This window comes from Canis aureus, chromosome 4, assembly GCF_053574225.1.
Source record: "Canis aureus isolate CA01 chromosome 4, VMU_Caureus_v.1.0, whole genome shotgun sequence".
In the NCBI taxonomy this organism is placed as follows: Eukaryota; Metazoa; Chordata; class Mammalia; order Carnivora; family Canidae; genus Canis; species Canis aureus.
The window spans coordinates 16396076-16417793 of record NC_135614.1 but is presented as its reverse complement, the minus strand read 5'-3'; the positions used below and the strand labels follow the sequence as shown (position 1 = coordinate 16417793).

The 21718-nt window shown below is 41.1% G+C and overlaps 1 long non-coding RNA gene across 1 annotated transcript in view; it reads right to left on the bottom strand.

Moving 5' to 3' along the window:
• LOC144311809 (uncharacterized) overlaps positions 1-21718 on the bottom strand; it is a 120595-nt gene that overhangs the window by 9548 nt on the left and 89329 nt on the right. Inside the window, exon 2 of the long non-coding RNA XR_013377322.1 lies at positions 2710-2792. This is a non-coding gene — a long non-coding RNA (uncharacterized LOC144311809). The remainder of the gene's footprint in view (positions 1-2709; positions 2793-21718) is intronic.

Genomic DNA, 21718 nt, shown 5'->3' with positions numbered 1-21718 from the left:
TTAAGTCTGCAGGTCTGGGCTAGATGGTGTCAACCTTTGTTTTCACCTTGCTGTGTGAGGTAAGAGGAGCCTTTGGGCTGAGCTCATGTTGGAGAACCATTGCCACTTGGTAAGTTGCCTGCCTAGAATGTTTTCCTGTTTATTCATGAGGTCGTCTGAAACACTGAGTTCTCTGCCACACGTCTTATGTAGCTTTCAATGTAGACAGTGTTGAATATGACACTCCCACCCATCAGAGTGAGAGCAGATTGGAAATGGTGGAGACTAGTTGTGAATTGGTCTTTTTTTTTTTTTTTAAGATTTTACTTATTTATTCATGGGAGACACACACACACACAGAGGCAGAGACGGGCAGAGAGAGAAGCAGGCTCCATGCAGGGAGCCCGACGTGGGACTGGATCCCAGGTCTCCAGAATCACACCCTGGGCTGAAGGCAGGCGCTAAACCACTGAGCCACCCAGGCTGCCCGTGAATTGGTCTTTTATGCCTGGACCTCAACCTTGTCTCCATGTAAAGGATTCGTGATTCACAAAGGCTTGCCTATATGTTAAAACAGTACTCATGTCCCACCTCAGTGATGTTTCGTATTGCTTTTGTGAGCCTAAGTTTCTTTTAAATTCAATAAGTAATAATTTTGAAAAATAAAATTCTTCATGAGCATCCCAAGTCAAGTTTAAAGTTTGAAAGGAAGTCTACAATAACTCTTTTTAAGCGTGTGGAAGCATCTGTTAAGAATGCAGCTGGCTGGGGCACCTGGGTGGCTCAGTCGGTAGAATGGCTGGCTCTTGATCTCAGGTCTTGATCTCAGGGTGGAGCCTACTTAAAAAAGTGCAGCTGGCCATTTATTACTGTTTTGTATTAGCTAATTGGAAAACACCTAAATTATAACTAGTCACCCCCGCAGTTCAGGGTTGATTAAACAGCCCATGACACTTTTTCCCTCATAGGCTGTCTCAGGAGTAATTATAATGACTTGCCCATTGGATTGAGTTAATTGTTCCTTATTCTTTCTAGTGTTCCTCTCTGCAAATGTCCTAAAAATATCATACCATCTTGCACCATTTTCTCCCTGCATATTTCACAATGGACATATATAACCAGGAAAGTTTAAGCAATTGTTTGGTTTGGTTCTTTCAAAGGAATAGATAAATCATCATGCTACAACTTGAGAGAGGAAATGACAGTTTTTATCTTTATTCAGGTACCCTATATTTACATGAGACCACAAAAAGTTACTGACAGGATGTTATTGATTGCATTTACCCAACTGGGGACTGAAATGGGGCCCTGCTATACCACATGGCATGCTCTTCTTTTCATTCTTGCCTGGAAACTTGATGCCAGATCTTCTGGACGCTCATATGAAATTGAGAATTTTTAGAATAGAGATTTCAGGCCTTCTGACAGATTTCCCATTAATTATTCTTCTAATTTAGCTCCTTTTTCTCTGTGCCAGTCAGTTACAATATCTCTTTTGTTGGATGCTTGACTAAGTGCTTGAAGGAACTAAGTGAAGATCAAATATTCATTGTTGTAACTAAGGTTGACTGAGTACCAGGCCCTCTTGTAAGTTATTTAAGTGTATTCACTCATTTAATCCTCACAACTTTATGAGGGAGGATATTTTAATTTTTATTTTCCATTTTTATTCTTATTTTATAGGACAGGAAACTGAGACATACTGATTTGTGATTTACCTAAGGCAAAGGCCTTCCCCCTGCCTCCCTCCCCTCCTTTTTCCTCCCCTCCCCTATTTTTTCCTTCCCCTTCCCATCCCTACCTTTTCCCTTTGTTCTTCCCCCTTTCCCCTTTTCCCTCTCCATACCCCTCTTTTGTTCCCATCTCCATCTCTTTCCATCCATCCATGTATCCATCCAAGTCCAGTTGAGCACTTAGAGTGTGCTAAGCAGTATTGTAGGTACTGGAGCTGACAGTGAACACAGCAGACAAAATCCATGCACTCATGGGACTAAACCACTACTATCCTATAATACTCCAGCTTACACCTCTCCTCTAAGGAGCTTTTCCAGGTTAATTACACCTAACTGCTAACCCATCTGGATGATCTCAATCTACTTTCCATTTTAATTCACTTGAGTAATTACAAACTTCAAAATTTTAGCTAGTGTGACTGCTTCAAAACCTTTCTGTGCCAATAGGCAGTATCTCTCTTTATCTTAGGCACCTTGGTGCATGGTCTTACCTCCCGCGAGGGGTCACAGAATTCAGTGTAACTGGGAGACTGTTTGTGTTGCAATGAGAGAGAGATAATCTGGGACATGACTGGACCCACTTCAGTAAGAGAAGCTAATTTGGATTTCCGGAATGACATTTGCTATTTGGGAGTGGGACGTTTAATCCCAAAAAACCATGGATCATGCCATCTTTGGACATCAGCCCGAGTTTTATTAAAACATTCGCCCCTAGGGAGAATTTCTAGATATTTTGATTATGATCAATTAAACTAGCTTTTTCCTCTCTAACTTTCTCACTTCTCACGTGACACTTCTCATGTCTGCTAGTATAGGGGAAGCCATACCTTTTATATATTTTCAAAATCTGACTTAGCAAAAGTATAACTGGAGATACAGTAAGTATGGGTTTAGTTGGATATATTTACATGGTTTTCCATCCCTTCCATGTCCTGCCTAATTATCCCAGTATACATGTCTTCCAGGAATATTTCTGTTGTCCAATGTGCCAGCTTACCTCATATCTTGATACAGATTCAGGCAAAGGTTCTGTCTTAATATTAATATGTCTGATGGTCCCCAGTACTGGAAGCACGTGGACTGTAGAAGAGAAACAAGGTTTGAGATATATAGAGTTGAAAGCTAGTCTGTGGATTATTCTTCTAAGCCTACAGCATATATATATGCTGTAGGCTTAGAAGAATATATAGACTTCATAGAGATCTTCCCAAAGTTGACAATAATCCTAAATATACATATGGTATTACCAGCAATAATAAAAACAAATTTTGACCAACTATCTGAAAGAAAGATTTTTCTTTCTGTTCTCTCTCTTAAAAAATATAAAATCATTGTCCTAGGAAGGGGTGATGAAAGAATATGTAGCCAAAAGTGTATGAATAAATATTATGTTAGGCAGTTAATTAATGAAAAATATTATGTTCTCTTTTCTGGATTTTGTGACACTATGGTATTTCTCAGCTTTTAATGTTTTTATTTTGTTGTAATTCTCAATAAATACTTACTTTTATACCTAGTTTTAATTTGCAATTTGTGTTCTTCAAAAAGATCACTCCCCCATTATATAAATTTTATTTTTTCAAAGCCTGAATTCACCCAGTTTAGGAATGACTTGACACAAAGCAAAATGTGTGTGTGTGAAAACAGTCTTCGACCTTTCCTGAACCAGTTACTTATTAAGATTTTTCTTGGTCAAATATAAGAGAACACTAAAAGTTAAAGACACTTTGGAAAATTTCTAATATGTCTCCTCTTCTGAAATAAAAGGAGAAACATGCATATAGGTGAGTAGTAGTGTTCTCAGCCATAGGCTTCAATAGATGTGTAAAAAAACCTTTTTTTTTTGTAGATGGGAATGGATTCACAGGGGAATAGTCACAGCTCCCAAATCTATGTGCATTTAATTGGGGATGCTGTTGTGCTTTGGTGAAAAGAGTATGGATTTGAAATCAGAATACCTGGTTTTGTATTTGTCCTAGCTCATCTCTCGTTAGCTATGTGGCCTCCATAGGACATGATCTTTCAGAGCATCATTTTCATTAACTGTAAAATAGGAATGATAATAATATCAGCTTCAACTACTTCATAAATTGTTTTCTGGGTCAAACAAGATCAATGGAAAAATGTATTGTAATCTGTGAGGTACTTTACATAAATAAGTACTCTCTCCTTCCTTCTTCTCTTTGGAGGTCCCACTTTTACTGGCAGGATGATATGTTGTATCTACCTGGCTGTAAGGAAGACAGATGCTAATGCCTATGTTACTAGGAAACTAAACATTGTTTTCAATTTTCCCTCGGGAGAGAACATTTATTTTATAAAAAATATATATTTTAGTTCCTGGATTTGAGGAGAGAAAGAAACCAAGATGGAAGGTATTCCTTTAAACCAATGTTAAAAACAAAACAGTGAATTGTCAGCATCCCCAAGTCTTGCCTTATGCCATCAGCCCTTAAAATTCAGCATGAAAAAATCTTAACTGTCCTTAAAGTCACCTCATTCCTTCTGCAGAGGGAAGGCTTTTAGAATATGATGACACATATGTGAGGAGTGCGGTCTCTTGAAATATTTTCTTTGGGAGAAAAAGTAGAGGAAAAAAGAGTACTATCTTGAATTTTTCTTGAGTTTAGATTATTGAACAAGTAGTATATTAAATGGAGTAGAATGTTCTTAATGAAGGTATTTCATATTTTAAATGTTTGTCACATCTATTGATTAACTATTGATATGCACGTATTAATTACAATAAGCCATAAAAGACTGATTGTTTTTTATCCATGCAGATTATTTTATGAGCCTCTGGGTCTCTGCCTTGGAAACAGAATGAACCTCTCCCAAAATGTATCCAAAATGGATACGGTTCGGAGATAATGAAGGGGGTGTGTGTGTGTGTGTGTGTGTGTGTTTTCTTTTTTCACGTTTTCCTTACTTCTTTGCAACCTTCCATCTATTGCTGCAGTGGAATTTATTACTTTAGGAAAAGGCTAAAATAGTTGATCCCAAGAAGTCAATTGAGTTTCTGAATTTATTTTTTAAAGTCATCAGAGAGACATACTCTGGACAGCTGAGACTTTTGCTATAAAAGCCTGATCTCCAAAAGCTTAAGATTTTAGAAGTTTGAATACATAGCGTTTATGCCAAACCATAGAGTGAGCAGGAATGATTTATGACAATTTTTTTTGCCCAAGAGAGATCAGGTTTGATCTCCTCAGTTACCCATGAAGAGAAATAGAAGTTAGAGGCTTGTGAGCAGCTGGAGCAAATTTTTAGTGCTCTGCTTCCCTCTTACAGAGCCTTTGGAGAACCTGAGGATAGGATAGGATAGGATAGGATAGGATAGGATAGGATAGGATAGAATAGGATAGGATAGATAGGATGGGATGGGATGGGATGAGACGGGACAGGATAAGATAGGATAGATTTGGGGCCTTGAACCTTGCTTCATGATGAAGCTCAAGAAAAAGGAGCAATTCGTGTAGGTAAGTTCCCATTCCAGAGTGGTTCTGCAGAGCAAAGTATAAAAGGCAAACAGGAAAGTCTCGGTAGAGAAAAATCTTAAGTAGCACTCCAGAAAGCTTGCAGCCCTGGACATTCTAGAGAGTCAGAAATTTCCCATTCCCCCTAGATGAGCATATAAGAGTGGGCATTTGCATTTACCATTTTTTAACATGTAAAGTTTGTAACTGCTACAAGAGTGAATCATTGCAATCTAATTTTCCTTCCTCATGACTGGTTGTCAAATAACTCAAAGTCTCAGGAGTCATCTCTGTGACCTTCAAGGACCCATCAACCTGAGAAAAGAGCAGGAAGATGAAGTTTTCAATCATGGATACCACAGTGGCAGGTCACAAGAATCATAGAAAAAGTCCCACTGGAAGTCAGTGTGGATGGATGCTGATAGGTGAGGTTGACATTACATGGTACTCACCAGCAATGCCACATCAGTTGGTGTCTGTTCTGATTGGTTGGTACATATACCTTATTGCTTGTTGAATATTTTGAGAATCATACCTACTGATGACTTTGTCCTAATACCAGGAAGTTTCTTTTTTTTCTTTTTTTTTTAATTTTTATTTATTTATGATAGTCACACAGAAAGAGAGAGAGAGAGAGAGGCAGAGACACAGGCAGAGGGAGAAGCAGGCTCCATGCACCGGGAGCCTGACGTGGGACTCGATCCCGGGTCTCCAGGATCACACCCTGGGCCAAAGGCGGGCGCTAAACCGCTGAGCTACCCAGGGATCCCCACCAGGAAGTTTCAAAAGCCCCTTCCCCCAACTTGGATCACCCCACAGATATAGAATAAAAGAAAAGTATGGGAGCATCCTGAAATGATGATGATTCCCTCCCAAGGAGACTGGAATAAACTAGTGACTAAGTTCACCTTGATTGTCAAGCTTAAGTTTTCCACTATCAGTTGGTGAACAAATTTAAGTTCATTTACACTGAATAATAAGGGCTCCATTTTTTAACATGTAAATTTCAATACTGCTACAAATGTGAATCACTATATTCTAGCTTTTGCTTCTCCTATCTAGATGTCACAAGTGCCTCCAGGCCTCTAAAGCCATTGGGCATTATGGTTGGGGAAGTCTAAAGGGAAACATGTTCTGCAATTTTAGGGAGTGGAAAAGAGGGCTCAGTGATGGTGTGTTACCGCAGTGGAGTTGGACTTGCAGGCTAGCCTAGTGGAACTTTACTTTTCCAATTTGTAAGCATTGAGAAGAATTTGTCAAACCCCACAACAGATAAGAAGGTAAATGATAAGTCTCTTTCACAGGGATTAAAACCAAGACAGCTCAATATCAGATGGGAAAAAAAGCAGCTGGAAGAAGAGTAGAAAAAAGAAAACAAAATACTAGAAAGGAAATGGACTGATGACCATAACTTACCATGGAGTTAATTAAAGGGGCTTAAATAATCTTTGAGGGAAGGGATTTTATCAGCATGTCTCAGGATGAAATTTTAAAAGAAATAAATATTTTGAGTCTATGTTTGAAAGCAACAGATAAATTTGGAGGAATTTAGGGCATGGTCTTTGTAGAAAAGTTATATGCTCCTTAAAAAAATGTTCTATTTGCCTGGATAGACTACGACAGGGTCATTGGATGTCTCTGGTTAGGACCCCAGGGGAGAGATATGTTCATCAGATCAAGGGTGAGTTCCTCATATGGAAGTAGTATGGATACTGTTAGACATTGGGATGGGTGATTGGTCAGGGTGATGGAATCTCTTCTCCAGAGGTTATGAAAACCAGGAAACATTTACATTGGTCTATTTGAGTTTTAAACTATTTCAAAGCAGGAGGAAGAAAAGAGGGTAAAGCAGCTGGGTCAGATGTAGTGAGAATCCTGGGCCGGTGCTATACTAGATTGTCTTCAAATACGAATTACCTATATTTGAAATTTAAACAGTTACAGAATTTTCACTTAAAATAGTGGATAACCAAAATAAGTAAGAATGAAGAGAGCATGGGGAAATATTATGGACAAGAGACAAAGAGAATTGGTCTGATTGGTCTCAACGTTTAATTTTAAGAGTCAATATGTTTTCAAAATTCCACTGGAAGACATTCCATCAGATTGCTACAAAATATCATCAAGCAGCTCTAATAATGATATTCAAGGCAACCTACAAACCTCCCAGGAATTTGCTACACTAAAAACTGACTTGTGAAAGGTATTCTTCATTCGGGATCTCCAGGTTTCAGGGTAGTTTCTAGAAAATTTGTATAGGATCAGGATCACTTTTAGGTTGTACAAGGCCCTAGAAAAATATGTTTTGCAAGGCTTTATTTATATAAACACTTTGATTAAAAAAAGTTAATGGACCCGTGTGAGGTATAATCATTTATCAGTGATGACTTAGAATGATGGGTAAAGAAGTGATACTAACACGTTTGTTTACTGTCCAGTCAGCGCTTGTGAAGAGGCGACACTGCAGTGGTGGGAACACTGACATGCCAGCCAATGCCCGGCTGGAGCCCCAAAGTGGACAGTTAACTCACCGCCCTGAATAATCCTATGTCCAATGTGAGTGAGTCACCCAAAGTCAGTGTGCCAACACCTACTCTGGCAGCCCAATCGTATGTGAAGAAACAGCATGCTTGCTGGTGGGGGGTGACCTGTTTGCCAGGCTAACCTCCTGGAACAGATCTGGACCACAGGTCCCAGACAACCAAGAGGTGTGAGGTCAGGGGTTCCTTGGAGGGGGGTGCGCATCTGCTGGATGCCACCCTAGGACAGAGCTGTTGGAGAGTGCCCTGAAAAGAAGAGGTGGGGGCCAGGGCCTCTGCAGGCACTGGTCTGGGATGGCGCTGCTGGACTCTTATGGCACTGCCATCCTTGGGAGATCCCAGGCACCTGAGGAAGACTTAAAAAAATTTGCACAATGAGGCAGCCCGGGGTGGAGGGCTCAGCGGTTTAGCGTCCCAGGATGCTGGAGTCCCGGGATGGGGTCCCGAGTCGGGCTCCCTGCATGGAGCCTGCTTCTCCCTCTGCCTGTGTCTCTGCCTCTCTCTCTTGTCTCTCATGATTAAGTAAGTAAAATCTTAAATAAAAGAAAGAAAGAAAGAAAGAAAGAAAGAAAGAAAGAAAGAAAGAAAGATTTGCACAGACTTCCAAAGCACAGGTGCTCTGAATTGTGGCTGGGATTGGGCTACTTGCCTGGGTCTAAGGGTGGTACTATGTGGGGTGTTGGGTTGTAGATTCGGAAGCATGTAGAGTTCATATGTATATGGCCATACTGTTGACTCAAAACTGGGTATACGTTAGACCTTCAGACCTTCAGCAATGTTCTGTCAGAGTGAAGGGGTATAATTTTCCAAAAAATGCAGCTATATAATAATTTGTTAGGGGAAGCATACATATGTGTGTGTATTCTCCTAATGCACATGTGTGTTCATATATATTTATATACACATGCATATAAAATAATATATAAACACATAATTCATTTTATAAATTTTTATGAACTTGCATAAACTTAAATACATGTGTATCTTTCACACATATCTTTCATCTGAAAAATTGGGCTTCATTAATTCATTTGACTCTATTTTTTATTCATATACACCTATTTATTGCAAAACAACTGTTTTCATGTTTTTGATCCAATAAATTATTTCAATATGAGAAATCATGACACTAATCTTCATTTTTTCACTTTTTAAAAGTAATCTGAATGCTCAAAATAGGTCTTAAACTCACAACCTTGAGCTCAAGAGTCACAAGCTCTACAGACTGAGCCAGCCAGGTGCCCCTCGTTTCTTCAGTTCATAAGGGAGCTGAGTGGGTATACTGACAACATACTGATTTCTCATTACGACCATATTTTCTTTATGACTGATACTTTAGTGTAATTTTGTACAATGTAGAAGATTTCTTATTAATTTGACTCTGCTTGTCTACCCTGACTTTTCCTTTTCAGTATATAGTACTTCTTGTTATATTTTCAAGAGAATACTTTATAAAGAAAAATTATTCAGCAAATGAAGGAAATGAAAACCCCAATGGATGTTGTGTAAGAATAGAATTGTATCATTACCAATGAAATATTCTTTCCTATAAACAAAATGAGGAACCATACAGAGAAGTATTAAGTATGCTTAAATATGCTGAGGTCTTGGAAATTTTAACAAGAAGAAGAACATGCATCATTGCATGTGTTTAAGGGGTATAACTCACTTGTTCTCTACATTCACTGGAATTTTGAGAAGTAGTACCAAATATATGTTTTGAGCTTTGTCAACTCTGAACTCAGTGGTAAGGCACCTGGTTTGGTGGCCATATCTCAAGTATGAAGAGAGACAATACAGGTTCAGAGTGGACTTCATGGTGAGGCCTGGTGAATATGGGCCTTGAGGTCTGGGCAGTGGTTTGGAAACTGGAGTAGTGGATGTGATGGGGTGCTGCCCAGATGCCCCTTCAGGAGGAGACAGATACACATGGCCCAGCTGTAGGGAGGGTTGGCTGCTGATGGAGCTCCGCTGAATCTGTCTCTGAGAGCTGCCTCTTGCCAAAGGTTATACCTCTCTCCGGGGGAAGCTCACCTCCAGTGACTGGTCAGTGTGGTGTGGAATGGAGTGCACAACACCTTGACACAATTTCTGACACCCTGAAGGGCCACCTCAGCTCCAGAGGAGCTTCAGGTAGGATCCACTGGGGCCTCAGTTCTGGACACATCATGGTTCAACTTCACCCTTTGCCCAATCCTGCACCCCTCGCTCCCTCATGGGTCTTCCCAAGAGCTCCCCAGTAAGCATTCTGCACACAAATCACAGCATCTCATTGTCTCTTCCCAGGATCCCTGACTTAGGACAATGTCAGGCTTTCCTGCAGAGGGTGACTTTGGGAAACAGATGAGACATCCAGTCGATTGTGTGTTGTGTTAAATGTAGGGGCAAGCAACATAGAAGTGTGGAAAGGATTCACTATAGTAGACAAAGGGGCGGGTCTGGGGGATGATGAGGATCTGCCATTTTGAGCATGGAGCAGCCTTCTGGCCAAATCAGGTCAGATTACCAAAGTTTTCTGTATATTTAGGGACCGTATTATAATAAGAAATGTAACTGAAAGAAGTCAGTTTATAATGTGCTCTCATTTTTAGATGCAAATCCCATCACTAGTGAGCCTTGTCTTTTGATTTTTTTTTCAAGAAATCAGGATAGATCTGAGAAGATTGTCTACATAAGCAATCTCCACATGCATTTGCCAAATAGCTGGTAAGGGTTAAAAGTCTCACTCTTCCTTTTGTTCCTGCTTGCCCCTATGTGAAAAGTCTACTAAGTACCAGAGATTATGTGTGTGGTCTCTGAGTCTCACAACAACCCTGCAAGGCAGTATTAATATCCCAGTCTTAGGGAGAGGGAAACTGAGCCTTGGGAGGATGGAGGGATTTGCCTAGTGAGTAAGGGGGAAAGATGGGATCCAATCCTGGATTTCTTTAACTTGAAGTCTTCTGCTGCTCACATCAGATGAGCAGGTCTCATGGAGCCCATGATCTGGGCCTCATGCTCTAGGGCTCTGACTCACCACCAGGCCTAACCGGTGACCAAGACGTGTTAATTAACCCTTACAAGTCATCTGTTCAAATAACCCAAGCTGCCACTCAGTAACCTAGCAGTCGATTTAAACAACTGTTCCTTCTTCAGTAACAATAATAATCACAAGAAGCATTTCTATTTTTATTATTTGCAAAGCCCTTTCTATGTGTCGTATTGTCTGAGCTTCACAACAGAGCTGTGCGGTAAGTGTAACAAAGCACTAGCCGCATTCTATGGACGGAGGAACGGAGGCTCAGGGAAGATCATGTGCTCACATTCACTTGACTCAATGGGGGTAAGACCGGGCCCTGACCTCCCATGTTCCCTTTTGTGTTCCTTGTAGCTTCTCCGAAGCTACTTACTTGCGCATCTGAGAGGGAATGAGGCTCTGAAGAGAATGTTACCTCTGTCTTTGACCTTGGTTGAACCAAATGCTCTGTAAATACACCAAGGTTGTCTGTGAACAATTCATCAGCCAAGAAATAAAAGTGGCATGTTCAAAATGATTAGAACCGAGGTTTGACCCTACTGTAACTTGCTGTGTAGACACCAAAATTCTGGCACCCTCGTACTTGACTATAATTATCTCTAATTATCATTCCATTCTGGTGGATGCTTTCTACTTTTATCAAAACCTGATCTTTCCCCCTCATGTCACCTGCAAGGCCCTTTTTCTACACTCCCCAGGATTTGTCATTTCAAGTTGATTGCCATGTCTCACCAGCAAAAAACTCCTGGCTTAGTGAGACAAGTACCTTCTTCTCTGTACTTGGGGTTTTATATCATTGTTTACCTGACACTTTGTACTCTCATAAGTTTTAAGGATTTTCTTTGATTTTTTTTTTCTGTCTTTCTGATGCCATATCACCAAAATAACAATGATTTCTAAGCACTATCGTTTGTATTGGGTTCCTGGCTTTGCAATATACCTGGTATTTGTTAGCACCACAACCCTGCAGGAAAAAGGAAGAGAGATGAAGAGTATTTATAATGGGGGAAAAATAGGATATACCATATGGGGATGGGAAGAAGTGTAGGAAGAAAGGGGAGGAGCAGAAACAGCCTTCGTGAGAAAATACTTCCTCTGGGCTTGGTCAGACATTGGGGCGTCTCTGTTTCTGAGAAAAACTCGCCCCTCCATTAAAAAAAAAAAAAAAAAAACTCCATGAAAGTGAATTGTGTATGAAGGAAAAATGACCTCACACATTACTCTGCTTTCTGTAAAGTAAAAAAAAAAAAAAAAAAAATCATGGTTGAAAATTTACAAGGAAAACAATTTAATTTCTCTATTTCTCTTGCCATATGATTTTCAAGATTAGCCAACACTTGGATCATTCCTACTAAGTGTCTGTCCTTATTGACCTCATTTCTATTTCCCAATCACTTTATTTAGCAGCTTGCTAAATATAATGCCCCTTCACCCTGGGTCCTTTTTTAAACAGAAGAAGGATGAGACAGGAAGTGGTGATATAATTTCCCTGGATTCACACTGCGTGTTAACAGCAGAGGCCAAGCCTGTGTCAGGAGTCAGATCAGCCCTTTCCCCACTTCTGCTCTAGGGCACAAATCATAGGAGGCAGACCACCCCTCCAGCCTGAAGACTTTATCAGAGGTGAAGGATTTAGTCCTATAGAACAGGGGTGGGCAGACCACAGCCAAGGGCCAAAGCTGGCCTGCTGTCTGTTTTTCTTGTGGCCCAAAAGGTAAGCTTTTTTTTGTGTGTGTGTGTGTATTTTATTCGAATTTTAAAAATCACAAGGAGAGTACTATTTCACGACACACGAAAATTACATGAAATCAGCCTTTTGTGTCCACAAATACAATTGTACTGGGACATAGCCATGCTTGTTTGCTTACATACTGATGCTGTCTTTGGCTGCTTTCGTGCTACGATGGAAGAGTTGAGTGGTTGCAACAGAAACTTGAAAAGCCTAAAATAGTTTATAATTTGTAAATTAGATGGCCTGCAAAGCCTAAAATATTCACCATAGTGCCTTTTATAGAAAAAGCTTGCTGACCCCTGATACAGAAGATTCTGAGGGATGAGGCATGAAATAAGTATTCATTTTTTGGCTCACGCCCGGGGCCCCTGTCTGTCAGCAAAGGGAGGCAGCAGGGGTGGGGCAGTGGATGAAGCTGCAGAAAGTGTAGTTTTTCTCACACTAGGTCCTGTGTGAATCCCTAAGAATATAAAGGCACCTCCCCCCCCCCCCATTTCAAAGCGATTCTGAGTTTTTCAGTTATGAGAGAGGAAACGGACACTTATGGGAGTTCAGTGATTTCCTGAAAGCTACACAGCCAGTCAGTGGCCCGTCTGTGACTTAAGCCCAGAGCTTTCCTTTCTAGGCAGGGTGTGCTTCTGCGAGCTGGGGCAGAGAGAAGCCGCCCTTGCTGGCGAGACCCCTCCATGGAGAAGCAGAGAAGGGCTTCCCCCGGGGGGGCTCCCCCTGTACTCCTGAACGGCACCTCCCTTGTGTCCTTAGCGTGCTCTGCTAAGCCTGGCCGTGCTAAGGACCCATGCAGTCGCATCTTATTTCAGCAACTGGAGTATGAGGCCTTTGAATAGGGTTTCCAGATTTAACAAATTAACATTCAAGATGCCCAGTTAAATTTGAATTTCAAATAAATACTTTTTTAGTTCATGTATGTCCCATGCAGTATTTGAATCTATTTGTATGAGATATATTTAAAAAAGTTACATTAAGAATTGTTTATTGCTTATCTGAAATTCCAGTTTAACTGGGCATTTTGTATTTTCTCTGTTGACTCTTCGTTTGAGGGCAGGGATCAGGGACTCTATCTCTTTCTTCCCACGTTGCCATCACTCCCACACCCAGTCCCACTGTGCCTTACGCTGTGCCTTTCGAAGATACTTGGGTACTAAATTTAATGAAAACCACCCTCTTTCAGGCTAAGCACTTAGCTCCCACCAAGGCTGAGGAGGCAAACATGCAAATAGATTCATTTCACTATATTCTGATACCCACTAACGGCAGGATGAGCCAAGAGCTGCGAGGATCTCAGGGAGGGAGCCCCCTCAGCCTTCAGAATAGGCTTCCCAGAGGATGTGATCCCCAGGGTGACTTTTGAAGTCAGGGTAGGAGTTGACAGACCAGGCAGGGGAGGGGGGTTGGGGAGAGGGAGCAGCAGCAGGTCCCAAGTCCTAACTATATAAAAGGGAGTGGTATGCTCAGGAATGGAGAGATAAGCTGGGTGATTGGTGAGCTAGGATTTGGGACACAAGAGGCACTTGATAAACAGTGATTCAGAGATTCATCCCAAATGCTAAATTAGGTAGCTCCGTAGAAGTGACCCTGGAGTTAAGACCACACATAGTCTTTGTTCTCACTTCTGTGACTCTAACTGCCAATGCTTGGGCCACTAAGCCCACAGACTTTTCAATCAAGCAAATGTTCTTGGAAAGTGCCTGTTTGCTTCTGGTTAGCTTCATGGCATGTCCTTCACCGTGGCATGAAAGAAATCCCATAGTGAGATCTAATATTCACTTACTATTCTTGACCTAGTGATGGGAGGAGACTCGTGGCCTGCCTGGGCCTGAAGCTAGGCATTTAATCTACCTTGAGGCTCCAAATGGCCAGGAGTGACTGACTCTGTGATATAAAGGAGTCCATTGTTCATCGTCCTGATTCCTATTATCATCAACCTCATGTCTTGCTGTCCTTAGTCTTTCCAAACAACATCAAAAGATAATATGTGTGGTGTCTTCTATGTGTTCCTCTTCTCCACGTTTCCATCTTGCTGGGCACCCCAGGAGGCTGTACTGTATGGACAGTTTTAATGGACCACTTTGCCCTCACTTTGGAAGCTAGGCAGTCAGTGAGGTGGCTCTCTCCCACTGAGTCACTTGAAGTTCAAAGTGTCCTGCTACAAAAGGCCCCAGGTTTCATCAAGTATCTTCTCCATACAGCAGCCCTTTCTGGTTCCAGTAAGTGCCTCTTTCCTTGGTCTTCCACTACTGCAGGCTTGGGTAGTCATAACTTCCCACTCCTGCTTGCCATTGGGTATGCATTTTTCATGGGTGGTTTTCCTAAACACTGCCCACACCTTGATAAATAGTCATCACTTTATTAAACTTTCCTCAATTACTGTTTGAGTGTGCCATTTGTTTCTTGATGGGACCCTGACTGATACAGATAAAACTAGTATGACAACAATCATTTATTTGCTTAGTAATTCCTATTTATAATACTAAAGATGGAGGAAAGGTTAATTCAAGGACATGCCATACTTCACTCTACCATCCACTTTGAACAACATTTATTATGTAAGGAAATATGCTGGTTTGGAAAATAAATCGCATTTCAACTTAGTTAATATCTCTAGGGAGTCTCTGGTAGTCAAACAAAACCAAGTGAATTGTTCAATAGAGTTGCTATTTCTTTTGCAAGTGCATATGAGTTTTGATGTCAGAAAGATTTAGTTTTGAATCTGAGCTCTTTTAGTTACTACCTTGTGGTTATCGGATGAGTTGCTTCTCTTGGCCTTATCTATAACATGGGAGTGATAATTCCTCCCTCACACAGTGGTTATAAAAATAAGATGAGATATTGGGTAAATGACCTGGATAAACATTTTTCCAAAGAAGATGTACAAATGGCAAATAGGGACATAAAAAAGTGTTTAACATCACTAGTCATCAGGGAAATGCAAATCAAAACCATGAAGAGATATCATTTCATAATTGTTAGGATGAATATTATGAAAAAGACAAGAGCTAACAAACTTTGGTGAGAATGTGGAGAAAAAGGACCCCTTCTGCACTTTTGGTGGGAATGTAAATTGGTACATTCACTTTGGAAAACAGTATGGTGGTTCCTCAAAAAATAAAAAATACAACTATCATATAATCCAACAATTCCACTCCTGGATATATATATGAAGGATATGAAAACAGGATCTCAAAGAGAAATATCTGTACTTCCATTTTCATTGCAGCATTATTCACAATAGCCAAGATATGGAAACAACCTACATGCCTGGCAATGGATGAATGTGGTGTTTATACAATGGAATATTATTTAGCCATAAAAAGAAGGAAATCCTGCCATTTGCAACAATGTTGATGAATCTGTAGGGCATTATGTTAAGTAAAATAAATCAGACAGAGTAAGATAAATATTGTATGGTATCATTCATGTGTGGAATCTTAAAAAAAAAAGTCAATCTCATATAAACAGAGAGTAAAATGGTTGCTGGGATGTGGGGAAGGGGCAAACAGGAAAATGTAGGTCAAAGGGTACCAATTCTGTTATAGGTTCTGAGGATCCAACGTACAGAATGGTGACTATAATAAATAATACCATATTGTATACTTGAAACATCCTGATAGTAGAACTTAAGTGTTCTCACCACACACACACACACACACACACACACACACACGTGCACAGATTAAATGAGATAATGTTTATAAAGCATTTAGTTTGTTGCCCTGTACCTAATAGGATTCTTGAGATGCCTGCATGATACATGAGTATTTACCCAAACAACTAATTCAAAGGGATAAGGCACCCTGTATTTATTGCAGCATTATTTACAGAAGCCCAATTATGGAAGCAGCCCAAGTGTCCATTGATAGATGAACAGATAAAGAAAAAGTGGTATATACACACAAAAGAATATTTTTTAGCCATCGAAAAGAATGAACTCTTGCCATTTGCAACAATGTGGATGGAGCTAGAGAGTATTATGCTAAGTGAAATAAGTCAGTTCGAGAAAGATACCATTATGATTTCACTCATTTGTGGAACTTAAACAAAACAAATGAACAAAGAGAAATAAGAGAGAGATAAATCAAGAATCAGACTCTTGACTATAAAGAACCAACTGATTATTACCAGAGGAGAAATGGGTCGGGGGAATGGGTGAAATAGGTGATGGGGATTAAGGAGGGCACTTGTGATGAGCCCTTGGTGTTGTATGGAATTGTTGAGTCACTATACTGTAGACCTGAAACTAATATAACACTGTATGTTAACTATCCTGGAGTTAAAATAAAAAGCTTTTTTTAAAAGATTTTATTTATTTATTCATGAGAGACACAGAGAGAGAGAGAGAGAGAGAGAGAGAGAGAGGCAGAGACACAGGCAGAGGGAGAAGCAGGCTCCATGCAGGGAGCCCGACATGAGACTCGATCCCGGGACTCCAGGATCATGCCCCAGGCCGAAGGCAGGTGCTAAACCCACTGAGCCACTCAGGGATCCCCCAAAATAAAAAGCTTAATAAAAAAATGCCTAAGTAATGCTTACAGACACATCATTTTTATTGTGTCCAACAATAAGCCTTGGATTCTAGAGAAGCACCTTCCAAGAGAATTTTCTGCAATGATGGAACTGTTCTATGTTTGTACTGTCTAATATGCACATGTTGGATATTTGAAATGTGGATAGTGTGACTTAAAAGATGAATTTTTAATTTTATTTAATTCTAATTAAATTAAAATAGCCACATATGGCTCATGGCTACCATTTTGGACTATGTAGTTCTAGAAAGTGAAGATGAAGATAACCAGTAATTTTGTAAGATCATCTATGCCATTTGGACATGTGAACATAAAAGCCATCAGTAGGATAAAATCAGAAGTATCAACTGTTCATGCTCCTAGAAACTGACATGATAATAGTGTATGTAGTACTCATATAACATTTTTCCTGTATGGGACAAATTGAAGTTATATGCAAACACATAAATATACACACACTTAAAGGGAATATTTTAGGTAAATTTATTTTAAATCATATTATCTGGATAATTACCTCAATTCCTCGTTTTGCTTTAGTTCAGATATTAATATGAAGACTTCTCTGCCCCTTGCCCTTCCAGAGTCCATGGTGGGCATACTTAACAATATAGCACTTATTCCTGCCAAGCCCAGTTGGGCCTCCCAATCCTCAACAAGACAATGGAGGCTGGTACAACCCATTGATTGAAACTGACATATGAGATAAAGCCCATTTCCCACCTTAGATTTAGATACATTCTTTTAAGGGAGTGCTTGGGTAATCTAGAAAGAAAAGTAGCAAATGACATAATAAAAAATAAATATATTTAGAGTTATAGGATTTTAGAGTCAGAGAAGCCTCAAAGCATTGTCTAATTTTTCTTGGACTTATTTGTCTATACACAAATGTACTGTATTTGCTGCGTGTCTTCCGATTATACTCCACCCACCCCTGCTCAGATCCAGTGTCCACCATTCTCCACCCAGCTACGTACCTTGGAAGGCTAACCTGTGAACTGATCACTGGGCTTCCTTGCCCTGGGCTTTCTGTTGTAATTGGCCATTTGGAGACACCAGCAGGAGATCTGGCAATCAGGTGAGGTGACATTGGTGTATTTATTCCACTGACTCCCTTCCTGAGGGGACAACGTGGACTTTCTGGATCCTAAGACTGTGAATCATAGCTCCTGTCACCTGTTGAGGACCCTCTCCTCCTACTTCTCTGTTTCCTTGGAAACTGCTCCTTCTCATTGCCTCTTAGGGCCTAGGGAGGATAAAGGGAGTGCTGCTACACTCTTTCTTCTTTAACCATACCCTGGCCACTCCTCTAAAGAGAGTCTCATTATCATAAACTGTCCTCATACCCCACAATTTGAGTGTGCCATTACTTTCTGCTGGTACTTTGAGTATCAGGATGCCCTCTCTCTGGGCCTTGCTTCCAAATGGCAATTGCTACAGGGATAATTTAGGACATTGCTTTTTAGAGCAGTTGTTTAATCTCCCTGCCTTACCAGACATCAACTTAGACCCCTCTGGAGTGAGTCATTCTATTTGTGTGGGTGGGGCTAGTTAAAAAAATTTAAGAATTTTCTCAAAAGTCCAAGTGCAGAGCCCCAAATAAAATAAACAACTGAAAAAAAACCAACCAGGACTGTGCATTTAGATGCCTTGGACAGTGACCCACAGCCCAGCCCCTCCTTTCTGGGCAGGATGTGGTCAGAGTACTATACACGGTTAAGAAATTTCCCTTTTGAGCCTCTTCATCATGTAGTGTGGTGTGGATGAAATCAATTCCAAGTAATACCTAGAAGTTAAGGTATCATGTGAACAATATTAGTAGGAGAGCTTTGACAGAGTCAGGATGGTGTGTTAATTTTCTTCTGACCCAAAGATTGTTAAAAATGGCTCTTGGTAGGACTCCCTTTCTTTATTTTGGTCCCAAGCAGAAAAGGACTGGCTTTCTGTGGCATGCAATGATAGATGGTGACCCACCTGGACTCTTGTCTGTCTGGTGTCATGCTTTAAGAGTGCTAAAAGCTCCCTGCCCCAAAATACCTTTCTTCCCAGAAGTTCTGTCATAATTCCAGAAATTTCCATTATGTGTATGTTACCTTAATGGTATTACTGAGTTAAGGTATCATTTTCTGGGAAAAGGACATGACATATCAGGTGGTTGATGTCCTGGCAGAAATAAACATATGTGGTTTAAACAATTACCTCCTGGCCTCATGTGCAGAGAAATGGGGAAATGGGAACCCTGGTTGGGAAGGAGGTAAACAAAGGTGTGAGGCTTACAAAATCACTCAGGAACAGAGGCCTATTAGGGAGAACAACACAATGGTGTAGGTGGTGACCACGAAGGTTCTGGGATGCCTGGGTGTGCTGGCCTGTGATCAACACTGTCATCAAAGATGAACTCTGCGAAAACATGACACAACAGTCTATGTAAAATGTTCAGGTTAAAGCTTAATAAATCTATGTCCTTTTCTGCTTCATCCATAATGTGGCTGAAAGCTGTCCCAGCTAGGAGACTATCAAAGGCTACCTAAGGATGTGTCTGATATTGAAGAACTAAACCGTTATGATCAATCAGGAGCCAGAATGGCAATTATCTGTCAGGCTGCCAGTCATTAATTGGTAGTAGCTGCATGAAGTGTTGTAGTTGATATGGAATGTGAGGTGGCATCTAGTCACAGTGAATAAGAATGACATTGTAGATTAGTGGTGGGCTTGTGGGTGTGAGCTTGGACTTGAAGGGTGGAGGAGGTGATAGACATGCTGCACGTTTGCCAGACCCACCAAGGGCCTTTTTCTGCCTTATTCCACACTCAAACTGTAATTTCTGGGTTTTCTGGGGCCTGAGACTTGCTTCCAGAATCCCTAGTACTGCCTTCCTGGGAATATACTGTTACTGGATGAGTTTACAAAGAGTATATGCGTTAATCTTTTTCACCTCTTCCTACGATTAAGCCTCTAATTCAGCGTAGATGTCGGTCGATAGCCTCTAATTCAGGGTAGATGCCAGTCGATGGCTTGGGAATTTAGGCTGTGATGGAATGGGCCAAGAAGCGTGGTCTTCAAAAGGAATGGCTGGTGAGGAACCCATCTTCCTATCCTTATTTTCCCGTTTCATACCTCTAAACTGAGTCAGGACTACGGGAAGGCCTAGGAGACATCCTTGCCTCTTTCTGTTCCTTCACATTCTCCATCCAACCTCTCTGGAAGAGCTGACATAATCTGTGCTGATGTGACCACTTCTCATCACCTCCACCACCACCACTCCAGCCCACCTGGTGCCATCTCTCATCTGGTCCGCTGTCGTAGATTCCTATCTGGCTCCCTGTATTCACTCCTGTGCCCTGCAGCCTGTCCTCCACACACATTTTAAAAATGTGAATCGGATCGCATTCTTCTGCTTACCACCCTCCGATGGCTTTCCGGCACAGTTGGAGTACAATCAGAAGGCCTCACCGTGGCCTCAAATATCCACGTGATTTATGCTCTGCTCCTTGTGATCTGGTCTCTCTGGCCTCATCTCGCCCATTCTCTTCCTCTCTCCCTCTCTTCAAGCCACCCTGGCCTGCCTTCTGTTCCGCCATCTTGCCAAACTCATTTCCACCTCAGCCCCTTTGCCAGGTATGTTCTCCCCCTAGAGCTTCATGTGGCTTTCTCATTAATTCAGGTCTTATTCAAATGTTACCTTCTTCCTTGACTTCTTTATCTGAAGTGACATCTCTTCCCCATGTTACTCCCTATTCTCTGAACTTTAGATTTTCTCGATGCTGCTGCTCATTACTGCTGAATATCACATTAACTAGTTATTTATGTATAGATTTTCTTTCCTCCTCCCTGGAATATAAGTCTTTGAGGGAAGGAACTTGTTCGTTGTTGTCATGTTTAGAAGAATGCCTAGAACATAGTAGGTACTCAGGAAATATTTATCAAATGAATGTATGGATTTTAAAAGTGAGGGGTCTTCTCTAGGCCATGGGATTGCATGTTATTTCATGTGGAGGATCAAGATAGTGTGTGAATCCACGGCAAGGAGTGTGGTGCCTGAGGCCAGGATCAGCTAATGGGTAAGTGCTGATTGGGAAGCCACACCGCTGGGTAACAGAAAGTACAGAGCTTCCAGGGAATTGTGAGTCAATGTCAGAATCCAAGTGAATGATTATGACAGCAGATAAGAGTTTCTAGCACAAAGAAGTTAACACTGAGACACTTTCTCAAATGGAAAGCTTCCTAAATTCTTATGCCTGGAGGAGGGACCATAACATGGGGGTCTTGAGTAGGGTCGGGAGTTGAGCTCAGTTCAGAGATGGTAAACAGGGTAATCCAAGGTATTTGGAGCTAGAAGCCTATCTGCTATGAAGTCATCACCAACCAATCCATTTAATTCTACAGAATCTGGGGAGAGACTCCTGCCTTCTGAGATCAGCTCCTAACGCGCTACAACTTTGCAGATGTTTTCCCCAAAACCAGTACATCAGAGGAGATGTCATGGTACTGATGATCCCCAAGAGACCAGAGATCAATGAGTTCTGTGTCCCAGTTACATCTCATGTTGGGGAACTCCACTCAGCATCAGGGGCCTCTGTGCTGGCTGGGAATCCCCACTGCAGCATCAGTCTCTGCAGGGTTGGGCTGCAAGCTGCTTTTTAGATTAACCACACAGCCTTGTGAGGAGACAAAGTTGTGTTGCCTCTGATGAGAAACAAAGCC